The 20,446-nt window shown below is 39.8% G+C and overlaps 1 long non-coding RNA gene across 1 annotated transcript; it reads right to left on the bottom strand.

Annotated features, from left to right (window-relative positions):
• Window positions 1–18,003: 18,003 nt before the first annotated feature.
• LOC148352703 (uncharacterized) lies at window positions 18,004–19,463 on the bottom strand. The gene is made up of 2 exons (XR_015852690.1): window positions 19,225–19,463; window positions 18,004–18,470 (listed from the first exon to the last, which is right to left on the bottom strand). It is a non-coding gene; the product is annotated as an uncharacterized LOC148352703 (long non-coding RNA).
• Window positions 19,464–20,446: the final 983 nt, after the last annotated feature.

Below are 20,446 nucleotides of genomic sequence, written 5' to 3' on the forward strand. Positions count from 1 at the left end.
ACTTTTTTTACATTTACTTCCAGCAATGCTTTAATAGCAGACACCCGTACAGTATTTTTGTATTTTGCAATAGTTTCCCGCTTAGACTCAATTGTTGTTGTCACTGTTTTCCTCTTTTCCTCCCCCTTATCAATTACTTTCTTGGGACCCATTATTATAGACAGAAAAAGGAAATAAAACTAACAAAATCAGGAAATGAAACGTGGTCCCTCTCAAAAGTGCTGATTGACTGAACAAGAAGATGATCAAGCAGGGCATTATCACATCCTACTTTAAGGAATGTGATTGACCCTCCATTTTTTCCCTTCCTTTTAGTCTTTTTTTGCCAAGGCAAAGGCTCGTGATCCACTAAAACAGGTCAACGACGTCCTGACCCACTAGTTGAGAACACACACCCAAGCTTTCAGTTTTTTTGTTGGGTAAAAAAAACAATGCGGTTGTACACAATAAATACAGTATAAGCAAAAAATAAGGCGACTTTCTTTTCTTTTCTGTGCGACTCAGGACCAAAACACCCACAGTCCGGTAACTACCCGTGGTTTGGTGGTTGCTGAGCACTACTTTAACACTCCGGAGTGTTAATGTAACACTGACCGTTTATTTTTTTCATTTGCAGATACTTGTACATGCCTTGTTGGGAAGTTTGACTTTTAAAATTCGGATTCAATTATGATGAATACAATGTAGTCATTGTTTGCTTTGCTTTACACGATAAATCTGACTTTCACTAAACACAGCTTCTATGTCCTCTTCAGACATTAACATCCCCCCTATGTTGACCCTCCACTTTCGGCCCCTCCCTCCGACCGGACTCCCCTCTCCGGTACGGGGTCCGGCTGTCAGGCCCTCTCCTCTCTTGTGAGTGCGGCTGCTGTGATTTCCTGTGGGCCATCAGGTGGGCTGCTGCTAACTAGCCAAGCCTGAGACAGGGTGACCTCAAACCTCAACATGATGCCTCTGAATCAACAATGTCTAAACAGGGAGGGGGGGGAAAGCAAACAACGAGGTGCTCTGCAAGTAAGTCCACGTCTTCTCAAAGTTGCTGTTTTTCGGGACGCTGGGAGCGTTTAAAAGAAAGTTGATGATTTTTGACTTCCCGTTATCTTCTGCGTTTGAATTGACATTGTGTTTTGATGCGGCAAGTTATTACCAGGGTTGGGAGGGTTACTTTAAAAATGTAATCAGAGTTACTAGTTACCTGTTGAAAAATTTAACCAGTAACATACCATAATATTGCAGTAATGCAGGTTGATTACTTTTGATTATTTTTGGATTACTCCAATGCCAAGTATGCTACCAAAAGACAAAATAAATATAACATAAATAAAATAACTATATTCTGTTTAAGTGAATGAACAACTTAAAAAAAAAGAATTGGAGGAAACCAAGGCAAAGTAGTTGCTTGCAAGTACTACACATGCTTAGATTTTAACTACAAATAATAATTTTCTATCAAAAATAAAACTTTTGGACTTGACAGGCAAGATATGCTCTGTTTTATTGAAAGCTAATAGATAACTAAATATTGTTTTAACTCCTTAACATTTGTAAAATCCAAGACCCAAAGTAAATTGAATGCTGTTTTGAAGAATATGGACAGTTTTGGTCTCTTGTGAAAGGTAACATACTAAAATTTAGTCCCCAACTGAAATAATCACTGTAAGTGCTACTAACATTGAGTATTCTAATTTGGAAATAGGCTTTTATATTCACTTGGTATTTTTTGGCAATCAAATGCCTGCGGATGAGTGTAGCATGAGTAACTTAGCTGGAAATCTGTTGAGACAAAAGCTTGAAGCCTTACCTGGTACCTTGTCTAATTTGATCACTATGTGAAAAACTAAACATTGCATCTTACAAATTTTTCTAATGGTAGATGTAGGTGTTTCCAGAAGCAGCTATCTGGAGACGACCAGTTTACAGCAGTGAAACCTTTTCAACTGTGTATTTTACTTTGACCAATATTTAGACATTGTGAAAGAGTTGTAAATGTTTGACTTCTCTTTCCAGAATTCAATCAATGATTGTGCACACTTGCGCGTAATAATGGCACATACATATGAATCACAAGTGGCGTTATGCACGTTTATTCTGGGGTCTAATTTGAATACACAGTTTATATCTGCGTATCGTTATTTTAAGATTTCATTGGTTAAGCAGTGTAACAGCCAACATCTGGGGCGGGATTAACTTGGGCAAGACACTGAATCCCTATTGCTCCCAATAAGACGGTAGGCTCTTTGCATGGCTGCATGGTCGCTATTGGTGTGTCAGTGTGTGTGTGTGAGTGTGTGTGTGCGTGTTTGAATGGGTAAGTGTGAAGAACATTGTAAAGCATTGGGAAGTCTTTATTGACTTGAAAAGTGTTATATAAATGCAGACCATTTCATTTCATTTATCTGAATCGGTCACTATTGGCTAAAGATTTTCGAAGCGAAGAAAGTCATATTGTTTTGTTTTTTCAAAGCAGGTCCTCATAGGTTGTCACAGGCTAAGTAAAACAAGCAATTGTCTTAGAGTGGTGTCAATCAAAATGTCAGAGGCGAACGGCCATATTGGAAATTTTCTGACAAGTGTCTTTATGTTGAATGGGTAATTATGGAGCGAAACAAATTGATTACAAAATGGATCATCAAACGATTCAGGACTGCTTTTAGGCGGATATTTTTCATCTGTCATGTGTTTTGGAGTAAATATTTTACACGGTTGAAATCATTGAACTGTCCTGGATGTAAGGAGTCCATATTTGCGGGGAATTTAATCAGCTGACGAGAGCACGTTATTGGTGAGCTTTTTCGTTTTCGGGTTTGTTGTTTTAGACTGATAGTGATGTTTCTGTGATGAATACGTTTTGAAATATACTCGTATCTTGAATCCCAAACCCTTAATGTCTGCACACAATTTTAAATCATTAAAAAAACATGTGAAATAAAGGGAAATCGTAAAAGTTGACAGGGATGGTATTATTACATTCTCTATTTAGCTATGAAGGACCTTATGCATTATTTAATCTGTCTGAAATCATTTTTGATATTTTTTCTTAATTTCATTTTTCTACTTTATTTTCTTCATTTGTTATTATTTTTTTATTTTTTTTCCTTTTCTGTTTTTACTTTACTTTAATTTTTATATTTTCTTTTTAAATATACATTTTTGTCATTTTCCTCTCATTTTTTCCTCTCAATATTGGGACTATAGGAACATTTTTTTTATCTTATTCTAGTCATTTCTTTTGCATTTTTATTTTAATTTGCAGTGTATTATTTTTATGTATTTTTTAATTTTCATCTTATTTATTTCGCTTAATTTACGATTCATGATTCAGTTTTTGATCATTTTCTGTTTTTGTGTTTTTTATTTGTATTTGTATTTTCATTTGTACTTGGATTTTAAATGTGTTTTTTTATTGTAATTTTAATTTTATTTATTTTTCATCTTATTTTTTGTCCTCTCAATACAACCATTATGATTTAGTATTTCGTAATTTTTTCATTTTATTGTTTTTATTTTTTTCATGTGTAGTTTAATTTTCTATATACAAACATTTTAATTTGTTCATTTTTTTCAGTTGTGTTCCCCTTTTTCCTCCTAATTTGGTGATTATGTATTAGTATTTTATTGGTTTTTTATTTATATTAATTATTTTTCACATTTGTTTTGTATTTTTATTTTACTTAATTTATTATATTTTATTATTACATTTTGCTCTCAGTATAGTCATTGTAATTTAGTATTTGATTGATTAATGAGGTTGTTTTTCCTATTTATTGATACACCAAATGCAACTGTAAATGGATCTAAATGTACATAAATGATTTCATTATATAGTTTCAGGAAAAAAAGTAACCTCCTAAACGTTTTGAGTCGCAGCTTTTTGGTCAATAAGTCTGAGAATAAGCTCAGGTCCGGAATATATTAAAGAACTGCTGATGGAATATAAAGCCAGCAGGGATCTGAGGTCAGCAGACTCGGGTCAATTAATTGAATATAGAGGTCATAGCAAACACGGTGCATCAGCATTTAGATGTTCTGCTGCCAACATAAGTGACTTTAAATGCTTATAGATAAAAAGGGGGTATCGTTTCATTGACCCACATTTTAGAACGTTTCTATTCAAATTTTTCCAAATCATGTCAATTGCAAAACTCTTAATTCACACTCTGCTATTATAGTTCTTTAATTCCTATTTTTAAGTTGTGTTTTGTCTATAAATGGTATTTGTTTTTTCTGTGAACTCCAGAGTTCATCTTACAAGTTTCTCTTTGTCATAGAGGTATGGTATTATTATCCATCCATCCATCAGTTATCTGCACCGCTTATCCTCAGTAAGGTCACGGGGATGCTGGAGCCCATCCCAGCTATCTTCGGGCAGTGGGCAGGAAACATCCTGAACAGAGCCCTTTACCACTTTTATATTCTTTCACATGAATTGAACACATTAGAAGAAGTAAAAAAACATGTATTTTTTTCTTTTACAAAAATTTACAATGCTTAACTTTTTTCAATTTTTCATTGTTAAAAACTTTTTTAATATGTTCTATTTCCACAAAGAAAACAAAATTCTATTAAGATTAAAGATTTTAAAATTGAGTTGAAAATGTTTAATTTTCAGATCTAAAAGATAGGCTACAGCGACTAAGCGGGTCAGAAAATTAATGAATTAAAAGTTATTAGTGTTTTTCATATTCCTGAATTGTACCTTTTTAGCAAGTCAGTGGAAAAAATGTTTTTAAATAATTGATTTTTTTCTGGATTTTTCCGTCGGTGTTTGACATTTTTGTTTTTTGGCACACGATTTTTATTTTGTTGCATCACTACTTACAACCGTTCCAATTTAAACTAGCCTTTCATTATATTCCATTGCCTATTTAAAGGAGCAGGATGGAATCTTGAACTTGTTTTACTTGTGGCCCCCATCCCCTCGATTTTGTCATATGTGGAGCCTCTTTCAGCTCATTTAATGATGAGCGTGCAAGTATGGGCATTTCTGAGATGCACTATAACAATCTCTTTATTTTCATCTTTCTTGGCGTTTTGGTTGGGATTTGGACTCTACTTGAAGCAGGCCTTTTCTTACTTTCACCATTTCCATGCTACACCAACAAAAAACAAAAAAACGCTGCAGGGATGGGCATGATGTCATTCTCCAGAAATCCTGCCAACCCCCAAATCCTCCTTCCTCTTGTGTTCCGCCCCTAACAGCTTTGCTAAAAGTAAGATAAAAATAGATAGGCACGGTGGGAAAATAAAGCATAAGGGCATTTTTGTCTCAGTTGGGCATTGTTAAGAGAAATATTTCCCGTTCAATTTTTTAAAGACACCTCAAACTATGCAGCCCACCTTTAAATTCAATTATTTGTTGAAGATTTGTTTTAAATATTCTTTTTTTGCTGATTTGAAGATTCTATGGGTGCTTGGAATCCTTCATAATGCTTGAAATTTCAAGGATTGGAAAGAGCTTTCATTTTGGGTGAAATCTTGAATTTGTTGCCATGTTTTACAACAAGTCTGCTTAAAATGATATTGCTCTCTGTCGGCTTTGCTTTGCCATTGCATTTCTTTTTCTCTCGCGATTGATGACAACTGGCATTAGTTTGTATGGTATTGTCCTATGAAGCAACATCGCCTCTTAAGGGTTGCGGCCGAGAGAACAGCTGCGTGCTACACCTAAACTGGGCACTATGGAATGTCGATTAGTGCAAGGATTGTCTATAAAAAATGGACAGTTATTAAAAAAAGGCCTTGAAATTCCTTATAAAGTGCCTGCATTTCATCATTAAAAAGGTGCACGAACCCTGTGATTTGCTTATTGTAACAAAATAATGATCAGTGGAACTCTGCGTCTTTATTTGTTAGCATTCAGCACAAATTCCGAGACAACACTCTCGGATAATGTCTCTGGGGTCTCCTCGTCTTTTCAGAACTTTTTCCTCTCCCTCAATTCCCAAGCGCCGGCCCCCCATCATATCAGAAACGTCCTTACAAGCAGTGGCCGTCTTTTGCCTGAGAGCTTTTCGCCTCGTGCTTCCATCAGAGGCGAGCGAGTCTCACAGATGCACTGCTTAACAATGCCGTCCCCTGATCCCATCTGGGGGGGTTGCAGGAGCTGCGCCCCCCCAAGAATAAAAGGGGGAGCAGGTCCCCCGTGGCGGAACATCCATGCCAGCTTCCATCTGCCATGATAGCCCAAATCTGAACCTTCAATCTGTCAAAAGCTCGGTGGCTAGCTGAAGGCTCCAAGAGATTTGGCGCGCTAAACACGTTTGACAACAGGCATTATCACTGCGAGGGGGCCCGGCTGAGGAAAAAAAAAACAAAATGCCATCAATGTGTTAATTGTCTCGTCTCGTTTAACACTTGCGTGGCCAAATTGGTTTCACGCCGTACACGGCGACTTCAGGAAACATATGGAGATGTTCAGGCCTGAGGGCTAATCCGCCATTACCAGTTTGGATGGCCCCAAAAAATGAGCGTGGTGGATTTATTTTTGTGGCACATTTCTGCACATGCAACGGAATGCAATGTCGAATCAGACGAGCGTATAAAATAATTCACAGGAATACAAACTTCTCACCTTTAGTATAAATTCACCTTTTCGGAATAAATAATGGTGACCTCTGTGAATTGTATACATCCGGGGAGAAAATCTTTTGAGTTGCATTGTGAATCGGGTGTTTGAGGTGGTGCGTTTGAATTAAATTTAGTGGAGTTCGGGTGGGCAGGATTACTGTATTTTTTTGTGTGTAATGCACATTTGATTTTATCTCATTATCACACTTGACAATATCTGTGTATTATTTGTTATTGCAACATCCATTGCAGTCTGGTCATCCTGAAAGGGGGATTACCTCATGTGCGGTTCCTTCTCAAGGTTTCTCCATTTTCTTCATGTAGAGGTTTTTGAGTTTTTCCTTGCAAGTATGTAGGTTTTAGATCAGGGTTAGTGTAATAATAGTCTGATTGTGGTTTGCAATAATTTGTGGTCTGTGTAGCCCTTTGAGACTCCTTGTGATTAAGGGCTATACAAATAAACAAGACTTGACTTGACTATTTCCATTCACAGTACCAGAGCCAAATGTTAGCGAATTGAGAAAAAAGAACGCGGTCCTGATAGATATGAATAGACGCAAAAAAAGCAGGACAAGGGATGCAACTCTTTGGTGTATCTGATGATCAATCGGACTTTGAAGGACATGGAATTTAAAAATTGTACATTTGATGTTGTCATTGTGCTCATAGTTGTAAATAAATTAAATGAATCATGGCCGCATATAATTCAATGCTTAGTTTGAGCTGAGAAAAAGTTTTTTCTGTAATTTTTAATTAAAAAAAATAGGGTTGCGCGTTATACACAGATAATTCAATTCTCACCTTTTTAATCCCTAACGTTTTTACATGCCTGAAATACAAAAATAATGGGCGGAAGTAAAAGTAACACTGGAAATTATTTTTAATCAGGAAAACAAAAACACTCAGAAAAAAAAAATCAATTCAAATTAAATCAACTATTTAAATCGTTTGAAAATGCCTAATTTCTCGACTAGTGGGGGAAAAATCTTATGGTGATTTGGAACAAAATAAAATAAATTAAGAAATGAAATACATATAAACACAATTCATTTTATGACAATAAATGCTGATTTTTATTTATAGTGACATTTTTATTGCAGTGCAAGTTATCCTTATATTTGTAGTTTGTATTTGATTTTCCAAACAAAATTTGAATTTTGGCAGAAAGGCAGAAAAAAAACAATTCAGTTGAGATTTGTTTAAGAAGAGGACAAAAGTGTCCAATCCTAATCTTTTTAATTGCCACCGTTGCTAATCAAATAAAATTTTCTCTATCAAAATGACTTTATTCCTAAAAAATAAATACTACGATCAAATAGATAATCAAAATAAACCCCAAAAAGAGGTAAAAAGTCATGAAAAGTATTTTACATTTCTAAACATTGCCAAACCCGTTCCTAAAAATGCTCCTTACGAAGTGGATTTAACAACTCCATTCATCCTCTTTTGTGGCTTTTGTTAACCCCCCTCCTCACAACGTCAAGGTTCTTATTTGAACTAATTGATTATCCTCTATCAAAGCGCCTTATTATTTGTGAGTTGTAGCAATCAGCCCTATTATTTGCAGCCTTTCCCTTGACAGGCCTTTAATGGTGATGCTTGCTTTAACCCCCAGGCCTTGCTAATAGGATTTAGCAGCAGGTGACTGCTAACACATACACACGCCCCTCCGCCCCTTTCTAGCCCCTTCTGCACCGCTCTGGGGAATATCCGGCCCTCCCCTTGCCTCTTTAAACAAACGTGGCCCCTCCGTGTGGAAATAACTCCCAGTTTGCCTTTTTTGTGTGGACACGTATGCTAATAAAGCATGCGGGGACACGGCGCCATCTTGGGCGTGGCAGATGAAAACGCTGCCGACCCTTTCGCCATCTTTGTTCTATCAATCACTTTACGCTACATCGAGTGGCACCTTGAGACAAGAGTAAGATTGGAAAGATGAAAAGCTTGCACTTCAAATTGTTTATCCCAGAGGGTCAGGAACCGTTTTTCACTCAAAGAGCCATTAAGGAAAAAATCTTTTGATTTTTTTGAGGACAGAGAGCCACATCATACATTTTAAAATACAATTTAACAAAAGCTAATTCTCCAGCCCATTTTATTTCACTGTGTCAAATTTTATGAAATCTTTGAAATGATAATAATGCCAGAACTTGAATAGAATAGAATAGAATAGAATATACCTTTATTGTCATTGTTACAAAATGGGTTAACATATTGTGACAACGAAATTGGGCATGACACTCCAGTTTTACACATTCACAATGAGGTATGAGCCAAGAAGATAAAGGAACAGAGAAGATAAGGTTATAAAACAAGGGGGATAAGGCTATAGTTATAATTTACATGGTATTTACACAAGAAATGTCGGCATGTGGGATGTTACATACAGTGTTGTCGTGATACCGTTGGTATCGTAAGGGTTGTGCAATATTGCATTTGGTGCAAAGTCATCATAGTGCAAAAAATAGTCAGCATATGCATTGGTGCAAACATAGACAACATAGTGCAGAAAAAGGAAATGGTCAGACATTGTGCAAGGTGAGCAGTAAACGTAGTGCAGTCGACATGTGCAAGAACATAGACATTAGTACCATTATATTCGTATGAGGTAGTGTTGGCACAAGTTTTCAGGTTTTTTGTGCTGTGTCTGTTTTGAGCAGTGACCAAACATAGTGCAGACAGCATGTACGTGAGTACCATTTTACATTCGTGTGAGGTAGTTTTTTGCAACAGTTTTCAGTTTTTTTGTGCGGTGTCTGTTTAGGGTGGTAATGGCTGTGGGGAAGAAGCTGTCTCTGAGTCTGTTTGTTTTTGCTTTGTGTGACCTGTAGCGCTTGCCGGAAGGCAGCAGGTCGAAGAGGTGGTGGCCGGGGTGAGAAAAGTCCATGATGATGTTTTCTGCTCTGCTGAGGTAGCGAGAGCAGGCAATGTCCTCCAGACTGGGCAGAGAGCAGCCGACGATTCTCTGGGCTGTTTTGATGATCCTCTGGAGCTTTTTCCTGTCTGCTGCTGTGCACCCAGCATACCACACCGTGATGCAGTATGTTAGGATGCTCTCCACTGTGGCTTTGTAGAAGGACACCTGCAGCTGCTGTTTTAGGTTATTTTTCCTGAGCAATCTCAGGAAGTGCAGTCGCTGCTGGGCCTTCCCTACCACCGCTCTGGTGTTTGCAGACCAGGAGAGGTCGTCGGATATGTGCACACCCAGAAATTTGAAAGAGTGGACTCTCTCTACACAGTCTCCTTTTATGGTGAGTGGTGCTGGATTCCTGCCATTCCTTCTGAAATCCAGAATCAGTTCTTTTGTTTTTGTGGTGTTCAATATGAGGTGGTTTTCCGAACACCACGTTGAAAGTGACTCCACCTCATCCCTGTATGCCGCCTCGTCCCCTTCAGAGATGAGGCCGATCAAGGTGGTATCGTCAGCGAACTTAATTATAGTGTTTGTGGGGTGGGTCGGTGAGCAGTCGGAGCTGTAGAGGGTGAAAAGCAGGGGGCTCAGTGCACAACCTTGGGGGGAGCCAGTGTTCAGTGTTAGGGTGGGAGAGACGTGGGTACCGAGTTTCACCGACTGTGGGCGGTTGGAGAGGAAGTCCATTATCCAGTGGCAGATGGAGGGAGAGAGTCCTAGGTGTGCAAGTTTCTCCACCAGGATCTCCGGGATAATGGTGTTGAAGGCTGAGCTGAAGTCCAGAAAGAGCATTCTGACGTAGCTCCCCCGGTGGTCCAGGTGTTTCAGCACGGTGTGAAGTGCTGTGTTTATGGCGTCGTCAGTGGAGCGGTTTGCCCTGTAGGCAAACTGGTGGGGGTCCAGTGTGAGTGGCAGGGAGTTTTTGATGTGCCGGGACACTAACCTCTCGAAGCACTTCATGACCACAGGCGTAAGAGCTACAGGCCTGTAGTCGTTGAGGCTTTCCACTGCTGACTTTTTGGGGATGGGAATGATGGTGGAGGTTTTGAGGCAAGGTGGGACGGTCGCCTGTGACAGGGACCGGTTGAAGATGGTGGTGAAGACCCCAGCCAGCGGATTGGAACAGTCCCTGAGTACCCTCCCTGGTACTCCATCCGGGCCAGTTGCCTTCCTGGGGTTTATGGTATTCAGCGCACGCCTAACTTCGTGCTCCTGAAATGTGAGAGAGTTGCTGCTGGTTGTTGGTAGGTGTGATGTGGCTGTTTGTGGCCTACCAGCTTCAAAGCGAGCGAAGAACTGATTAAGGTCCTCAGCTAGTGAAGCCTCAGCCTCAACAGCTGCCAGGTTGTGGCCTCTGAAGTTGGTGATGTGTTGGAGGCCCTGCCACATCCTCCTCGGGTCATTTCCAGCGAAGAGGTGCTCGATCCTCCTTGTGTAGGCTGCTTTTGCTTCCTTGATGCCTCTCTTCAGGTCAGCCCTGGCCACCCCGTAAAGAGCCTTGTCTCCAGACCTGAAGGCGGTGTTGCGGTGTTTGAGGAGGGTGCGCACCTCGCTGGACATCCAGGGTTTTTGATTTGGGTAGTTTTTGATTTTTTTATATACTGTGACTTCATCCGTGCAGTAACGGATGTAGGATAAGACCGTGTCAGTGAATTTCTGGAGGTCATGGTGTTCAAATACCTCCCAGCAAGTTTGATCAAAACAGTCCTGCAGCTTGGAAAGGGCTCCCTCAGGCCACGTTTGTATTGTCCTCGTTACAGGTTTTGTTTTCCTTCGGATGGGGGTGTATGAGGGGGTAAGGGATAGGCATAGGTGATCCGAATTTACTAGGTGGGGGAGGGGGGAAGCTTTGTATGCCTTTCTGAGGTTGCTGTAAACGCGGTCCAAAGTTTTTTCACCCCTTGTTGCACAGTTCACATATTGATAGAATTTTGGAAGAACAGTCCTTAAACATGCCTTATTAAAGTCGCCAGCGATAATGAAAGCTCCGTCGGGGTGTGCAAGCTGTTGGATGTTTATAGCGGCGAGTAGAAGGTTTAGCGCTGTGCTAGCGTTAGCATCCGGAGGAATGTAAACAGCTATCACAATGAGCACAGTTAGCTCTCGCGGTATATAGAATGGTCTACACGATACCGCCAGAAACTCTAGATCGGGCGAGCAGTGTGCATCAATAATTCTGCTGTTATTGCACCACGCATTATGTACGTAAATGCATAGTCCCCCACCTCTTTTTTTGCCGGAGTCTTCGTTGCGGTCGTATCGGTGTAGCGTGCGTCCTGCTAGCTGAACTGCAGCGTCGGGGATCCGCGGGTCAAGCCATGACTCCGTAATCACAAAAATGTTGCTATTCCGTACGAAGTTGTTGGTAGCTATCCGCAGCTCAAGCTCACTGATTTTGTGTACGATGGATCTGGCGTTGGTCAGGAAGATACTCGGAAGCGCTTGAGTCCAATATCAATATAAATACTGTATACCACTTAAAATGTGTCTCTCTCCTACATTTAATTAAGTTGAGTCTCGTTTTGACTGTCAATATTGTCCTTAATATTGTTTTAAAACCAAGTGCGAGCAAAGTTCTTATGTAAAAATGTCACAAAATACTGCAACATATTTACCTTTGGTGCAGTCGGCATAGGGCAAGGGGAGTGCAGTGGGCAGTGCGTGCACTGTGTGTATAGCGCCACCCGTTCCTACCGCTGACACAATCAAAGAGCTCTGGGTGCTTTGCAAGAGTTTTGGACTATTTACAGTTTCTTCTTTTGGTTAAGTATTTCAACAGTAAACATAGATTGTTTAATGAGCATCTATATAAAATAATTATTTAGCAATGTACAACCTAAACAATAGTAGTAGTTGAGACTGTGCCCGAAATATACTGGACCAAATCTTGATGTATTCAGTTTACTCTGTATTTTAGGTTTTGTTTTCGCCAAGATACCTGCTAATGACGCTATTACGGTGGAAATCTCCTGATTAGTCCATCCAAGCTATTGCGACACATCTTCAACCCGCAATCGGAAGATAAGACTGCCGCGAAAAATCTTTGGAATTGGTTAAGTAAAAGTGTTGTTCATTAATTTAGTTGAGTCCAGAATATTCTGTAATAAAAAACCTCAATAGAGCTTATCTTTCACCGTGTCACAGCTTCGATGTAAACGAACATGCGGAGGAAGATAAGCCATTCCTCTTCATTGTTACCATGTGTTAATACTAGTCAGCACACTCAAAGCAATTAATTTATTGTATTTATTAGTGTCTGGCGCGTACCCCTAATTTTTTGATGAAACATTGGTATAAAATTTTGTTCAATTTTTTCTCAGCTCAAACTAAGCATTGTAAGTGAAAAACGTTGTTGCCATGATTTAAATCATTTATTGACAACGTAATCTATGAACACAATACGAAGATAAACAAATTTATTAATTCAATTTCCTTTAAGGTCAGATTCATCATCAGATACACCAAAGAGTTGTTTCCATCTTCGTGCTTTTTGCGTTCATTTATATCTTCCAATTTTCTCTTTACTCATACATCTGTCTCTGGTACAGTGACTAAATATAGTGTAATGACATAACATTGAATGCCTTTTTGTCTGTCATCTATATCATTGCTGGTTTACTGGTTCAATTCTGTTGCATCAAATGTTATGAGATATTGTCCAGCCATATTTTTTTGCACAAATACGGTTATATATTACTGTGACACGTTTGTCACACGCACCCAAACTTTACCTTTTTGGGGTTTAAAAAAATGTGAATTATATATGAATGAAAATGTAGCAATACAACATGCCAGCCTCTTTATGTGTTGTTTATTTTGACTGCTAAGCTCAGTTTTGGGTGGCTTCCATAAGTTTTTTTGAAGAAGAGATCAAATCAATTTCAACTAAATTAGTGGCACAACCCTTTTACTTAACCAATTCCAAAGATTTTTCGCGGCAGTCTTATCTTTCGATTGCCGGTTGAAGTGTCGCAATAGCTCCAATGGACTAATCAGGAGATTTCCACCGTAATAGCATCATTAGCTGGCCCGTTTGTGGCGTCGGAGATGGAAGGGGGTCGTCTCCGGTGTCCGAGGCTGTCAGGTGGGGCCCTCGGTGTCATTAAAGCGTCCCCGTCCATCAAGACGGGAGCCGTTAACCGAGACAGGGCCATTCTCCGGGCTTTTATCACTTTATTTGGTGTCCGTCGTTCCACTGTCTGCAGAGGCCATCCATCCCCCTCCGACTCCCCTCGGGTGGAGATTGATGGGGAGGAACAGCGCGGGAAAGAAAGTCAGACCCCGAGACCAAAAGAGCAAGGGGGGGATGTGTTTGTTAGCCTGGTAATTACGGATGGAGTGGCTTCCATGAGGCAAATTACCGGATTCCTTGTGAGGAAATGTTCTGCCGTTCTTTCTCTCTCTGTTCATTCTCAGGGGAGCTCATCATCTTCTCTAACAGCCAGGATGGGATTTTGTACCCTGGCTTCCCCACACCTTCTTCTTGCTCCTCTCTGTCTCGGCTCTGGTATCCTCTTACCGCCCTTTGACATGGCTCCTGAAGGCATCCCATAATTGACCACATCTTGGAAGTACAGTCTTTTTAAATGTGACCTATTCCATTTTTAATACTACAGTTTTGTACACGCGAAACCATTTTGACAGACACTCTGGATGGAGGGAGACCCTCACACACATTTTTTTGTTGCTAAAAATGCTAGTTTTCTACACCAGAACTTAAATTGTAGATTGCCATTATAGCGAACGACTGAACATTCTTGTCCATTTCTTATAGAATTATCCCCACGAGAACACGAAAGAAGATTTTGTGAAAATGTATATATCAATTCTCATTTTTGTTTGTTTTCAAGAAATGGGCATGGTACCTGTATGATGCGGCAGGGGTAAATCAGTGAAAGCTGTCGGGCCCTGCTGTTGAACAGAAGTGTGTTGTGTCACCCTTGGGTGCTGAGGTGCTTAATTTGTTTGGGTGTTTGGGCATTTTGGGTCGGCCATGGTCCAAAAATGTTTTGCTACTTTTTCCCTTTTTTTCTTTTCCTTTTTTTGGTGTGTGTTTGTCTTGCTGTCGGTCACCCCTCTCAAGGGATATGACTAGGGTAGATACATAGATCAAGAAATGGGACAACAAAAATTAGAATATATCTCTAAAATGATAAATGTACACAATGCATTAGCAGGAGAGTCACTCTAACTGAGGATTATGTATTAAATGGAATGCCAAAAAAGAAGCTGTCAAATGTTTTGATAGTAAGAAATAAACCCAGGAGGCATAAAAAGATTAGAAACCAACTGGGTTTCAATTTTTGCCATTCTATTCTATAAATCTAGGTAAGTTACAGCTCACCGGAGCGTCCTATAGATGATCTTACATTGTTATCGTGGCTGCCCCTTCATAAGATCCAAGAACATTTTTTGCTTAAGGCTCCACGAGCGTTAGAAGCAGCTGCGGCATCAGCTTCATGGCAAAGGCAGCAGCAAAACACTCTCGGGTTTAAAAGTACCCAAAGCATGCTGGGTAATTAGCCATTACGGCGCTGTCACTGAGTGTCCTGGAGTCAATACACAGATAATTTGGCCAATGGTGAATGACAGTGCTGTTTGGGCTTTTGGGAGGATCAAGGACAGATCCAGCTGCACCGGGCATCTGTCAGCCCCATGAATCACTCCCGAGGCCCAGAAGTGGAGGCAGAGAATCACCCGAGGGGCGAGAACGGACGCGCAAATAAACACCTTCCCCGCTTCTGTCCGGGAAATGGCTATTAAAGGTCTGCCGTGGAAAAGCCTTGTTACCTTCAGCGGCAAATGAATGACATTGGGAAGGAGGTGAGGAATAAAAGTGGCACCGAAGGGATGTTTCTCACCGTCGATTGCGGCCGGAATCGAGAAAGGCGCTCGGCCTTCCTCGTTCCGATCTCCGGGAATTTAACGTCCGCTTGACGAAAAAAATGTCTTCGCGATGGAGACGCCGCCACGACTTCCGGGCTCTCCGTGGCTGACTTATTAGCGTTTAAGGGTATAACTCTGTTATGATCCCGACAGGTTTTTATGTCGGTAACATGGCATTTATGTCCAAGGACGAGCCATATACTTGGACGATGTGTTGGGGGGGCAATATACCAGAATGGTGTTTTTCTACCTTTTTGGTCAAAATGGCTTTTTGTTATTTTTTATGATAGTCACAAGCGCTTTATCATTCATCGTAAAGTCCAGTCATAAATCCTTCCCAAGGTTTTTTTATTTTAAATTCGAACCAGGATTTTCTTGCTCTTATTGTGACTTCTAATATGTCCCCAGGCCTCAAGTTTGACACCCTTCGAATGAATAAATACATAATCAACTTAAAAACAAAAAAAACTCATGTTTTTAGCAAGTTCTCCCGAATCTGTTTTGCCTTGGTTTTTGTTGGTGTTGTACTATGTAGTGGTTTTTTTGGTTGTGTTTTGTCATGTCTTGTCTTATCTCTTTCTGTTGTACTGCGTTGTGTTGGGATAAGTTTTATCTGTTTAGATTGTGTCCTGTCTTAGTGTTGGTCTTGTTTTGTAGTGTTGTTTCTTGTCTTGGTCTTGTGTTGTTTGTTTGTTTCTTTCGTGTTTTACTATGTTGTGTTGACTTTTGTTTTGTCCTGTTAAATTGTGATTGTCAAAAAAAATTCGGTACTCAACCAAATCAGTACTCAACCAACAACTAGGAACACATTATGGTTGAGGACCGAGGTACAATATATATGAACACATATATGCAATTGATTTTTACATGTTTAGAAAAAAAATGTATTTTAAATTCATGTTTAATCAACCATTTAGGGACATGTAAGATAATGAACAAACAAAAAATGAGTAGTATTAACAATTTAGCACTAATTTGAATTTTGCTATTAACATTTTATTAGAAAACAAATGGATCTTTTTGGTGAAAATGTCAAATAAGCTTTTAAAAACAATTTGGGTTTCCATTCAAAACAAAGACAAGACCAAGACAAAACAAGATTCGTCAAGACACAACAAAAAATGTAGTACAACACAAACAAAACAAAGTAGTCCAAGACAAGACCAAAGCAAGTCAAAGACAAGACAAAGGGAAGATCCAGATAAGACAAAACCAGACATGAAAAGCAAAGACACAAAAAAAAACACAAAAACAAAAGACGGCATCACAAGACAGCATGAAAAAACTCAACACAGCATAGTACAATATGACAAAACAAGACCAGTACAAGACACAATACAACAAGACACAACAAAACAAAAATCAACACAAAAGACCAAAACACAAGACCAACTTGGGCCCAATCCCATTTCTCTCACTCGGCCCTGAGATCCCTCCAGTGAGGTCCCTCGATAGAGGAGTGCCCTCCGCGAGTTGAGTGCAAAGTGGAGATGGTTTGGACAAGACTTGCAAGGTTCCACCCCTGTCCAGGAGATGGCGGTAATATTAATTGGCTGTAGACCTCAGTGACGTATTGGTCTACGTCACATGTAAACAACTCGAGTCTCAACCTGTAGTGTGTCAGTTGGAGAGTTCGTGCAACGATAAAAATGCCCGCTACAGCTGTGTTATTACCGATTGCCTGAAAGCTCATCATCTTTTCCGTGTCTCCAATCAACGGAGGAGAAATGTGCTATACTGAAGACAGCTTCGGCGCTATGCAGTGCTGATTCATCTTTACAAGGTACGTCCACTCATTAAAAAAATGACCCGTTCGGTCAAATACAGTAAAAAGTTAACATACAATGCACGTTCACATAATACCTTATGTTTGTGTAGACATAAATGGCAATCTACTTATTAGTATCTTAATGCCATTTTATGACATATAGTAGGGTCTTTAGTGTGTGACATGATGAAAAGTAAACAAACACAAGAACAGTCCACCTGACCCTTAAGCTGACATAATATCGTCACCAAACTTCCCTGTACGACCCAAAAACCTTAGTTCATAAGGAATTTAATTCAAAAGAGTTGTCATTGGATATAAAAAAGGTCATTTCAACATTTTTTCATGATGCTTACATCATCTATGCCCACATTTATGTCTAAATTGTTTGTTATCTATTGTGTTCCAGAGTGGCTGTCCCATAAGCGTGGACAGGTTGGACAGGAATGTTCCCATCCTGTGCTTATGGTTCGATGTGAAGTCAAAACTCATTCAGGACTTAAGGTTGAGCAAGAAGGTCATGTGGGCCCTGCAGGAGCTGCTAAAGAGGGAACAGGGCCATGGCTGGAGGTCCTGATCTACGTGTACTGGCTGGCCCACGGTCTGTCCTACCGTGTGGTGTCACGGGTCTTCAGGGTTCCCAGGTCCACCATACACAGAATTGTCCACAGTTAATATGGAATAAATTGCCCAAAAGCCATGTTTTAGGCTTTGGAAGTCAGACCCACATTTGCATTCCGTGCTTTTCTGCATTACTATTCAATAAACATCTTTATTTTGAGTAACACCTTGGTGGTTTATTTCATAATGATGTGAGATACTGTGTGTGAACTATGTGACTGTTGGACAGAAAACAACTACAAATCACTCCAGTTTAAATAATAGTTTACTTTCAGAAAAACAAAATCACATTGGGCCGAAATACATAATAGTAAATAAATAATATGTCACAAATTGTAACAAAAATATACCAATACTTCCATAAAGCTGGAAAACACAAACTGGAAGTTCATTGAGTTCTTAATAAAATAAAATATTTTCCTTTTATAAAACAAAGGGAAACATTGCAGGGATGTCACTGTTCTGGAAATTTGTCCACGAGCTTCCCAAAAAGGACGGGAACCGCTCAGTTTTGGCCACAGTTTCCTCGAGCCTTTTCCTCACTCCGGCAGACTCCGCTTTCAAAAAGTCAAGGAGTGTATCGTGCTTCCTTTTTCTTCTGGGTGATTTGGGGTTTGGCGCCGGATTAGAAGATGCCAACGACGTGCCCGTTGGTGTGGATGGCGTGGTAGCTGTGATGGTGGCCAGCTCTTCCACGGGACGTTCTACATTGGCCTTTAGGTTGGGTGGAAAAAACAAGAATTACTTAATGCTTGTGTATTGCACAAAAACAACTGTGTATAGGATGCTCAACAAGTTGATGTGAGAAATTATAGGATGTGTTCTGGATAATTATTTGATAGTGAATAGATACACAAAATTGACATGTTATTCTTATGGCTGTAAGAGCCTTCTATTGGCCAGCATCACATATGCTTTAGAATTGTCTCCACATTTGGACAACATTTTGAGAAGGTAATTAGTTTACTTAATATGTGTTTACAGAGAAGGCAGTGGACTGTGTGATAGTAATTTGTTTCAACTGTATTTCCACGTGAAATTCGGAGACATTACTCATAATGCATGATGAAAACTAATGCATTCTGATCTCACATGAAATAATCATATTGTAAATAAAACACGACACCCGAAATTGTGTGCAGTAAACAAGCGCGTATGTCCAGAACGTTATTCTGACTATGCTCCTTTAGCGACTGGCCATGTAGATGTAATAGCACGACTCGTTTAAGATACAAACAGGGATGGGCTGAACCGTGATTTTCTGCACAGTTATCCTACTTTAGAGTTTGTAGCGTGAAGATTATTTTTTGGCAGCTCCCTTGGTAGATTTGTGCACTTCGTAAAGTAGCGATTTTGCAATGTTCATGTTTTAACGCGAAAATACGATTTTCTATTGCATTTACGTCTAACTAAGATATCTCAATATATTTTGTTGCAAATACATGCGTGGTTGTGGAAAACTACTTACATTTGTGCGGTTCCTTTCCGGGCATGTTTGTTGATATTGAGAATTCGCAAAGCCTTCTGGGTAGTCACTTCGCCGCCAAGTGAGGTAGGGAGCCCCCTCGGTCTTGAAGTGGTTACGACATGGTTTGAGGTCACTTCTGCCTCGGACTTGAGAGTATCGGGACACACCCCATTTTCACGTGAACGCGCAAACCGAGTGACTAGGGCACATAGCGAGTGAAAGTGCGAAGAATGGGACTCAGCCTCAAGACTTGACACGAAACAACAAACCAATCTCAACACAGCCATGTACAACATAACAAAACATGACCATAAATAGACTTAGACAAAACAGAATCTAATGACACACAACAAAACACAATCAGTTAGTTAGAGTGTGTAAAAGGGAAAGTGTGAAGCACATTGTAAAGCACTTTGGGAGGTCTTCATTGATGCTATTTAAATGCATAACATTCACATTTACATTCACAACGAGCAAGATGAGGCAAGACCAAGACAAGATACGACAAAACACCACAAAACATGACTAAGACTCGACTCAATATAACAAGACACTGTGTATGTATATATATATATATATATATACTGGACTGTCTCAGAAAATTAGAATATTGTGATAAAGTTCTTTATTTTCTGTAATGCAATTAAAAAAACAAAAATGTCATACATTCTGGATTCATTACACATCAACTGAACTATTTCAAGCCTTTTATTATTTGAATATTGCTGATTTTGGCTTACAGCTGAAAAAAACTCAAAAATCCTATCTCAAAATATTAGAATACTTCCTCAGACCAAGTAAAAAAATAATTTTATAACAGCAAAACTAAATCAAACATTTGAAAATGTCCATTGATGCACTCAGTACTTGGTTGGGAATCCTTTTGCACGGATTACTGCATCAATCCGGCGTGGCATGGAGGCAATCAGCCTGTGGCATTGCTGAGGTGTTATTGATGCCCAGGATGCTTCGATAGCGGCCTTCAGCTCATTTGCATTTGTAGGTCTGGTGTCTTTCATCTTCTTCTTAACTATACCCCATAAATTCTCGATGGGGTTCAGGTCAGGGGAATTAGCAGGCCAATCAAGGACAGTGATGCCATGGTCAGTGCACCAGTTACTGGTGGTTTTGGCACTGTGGGCAGGTGCCAGATCATGCTGGAAAATGAAATACTCATCTCCATAGAGCTTTTCAGCAGATGGAAGCATGTAGTGCTCTAAAA

Source organism: Urocampus carinirostris, chromosome 14 (assembly GCF_059441175.1).
Source record: "Urocampus carinirostris isolate Australia breed hairy pipefish chromosome 14, RoL_Ucar_1.0, whole genome shotgun sequence".
NCBI lineage: Eukaryota > Metazoa > Chordata > Actinopteri > Syngnathiformes > Syngnathidae > Urocampus > Urocampus carinirostris.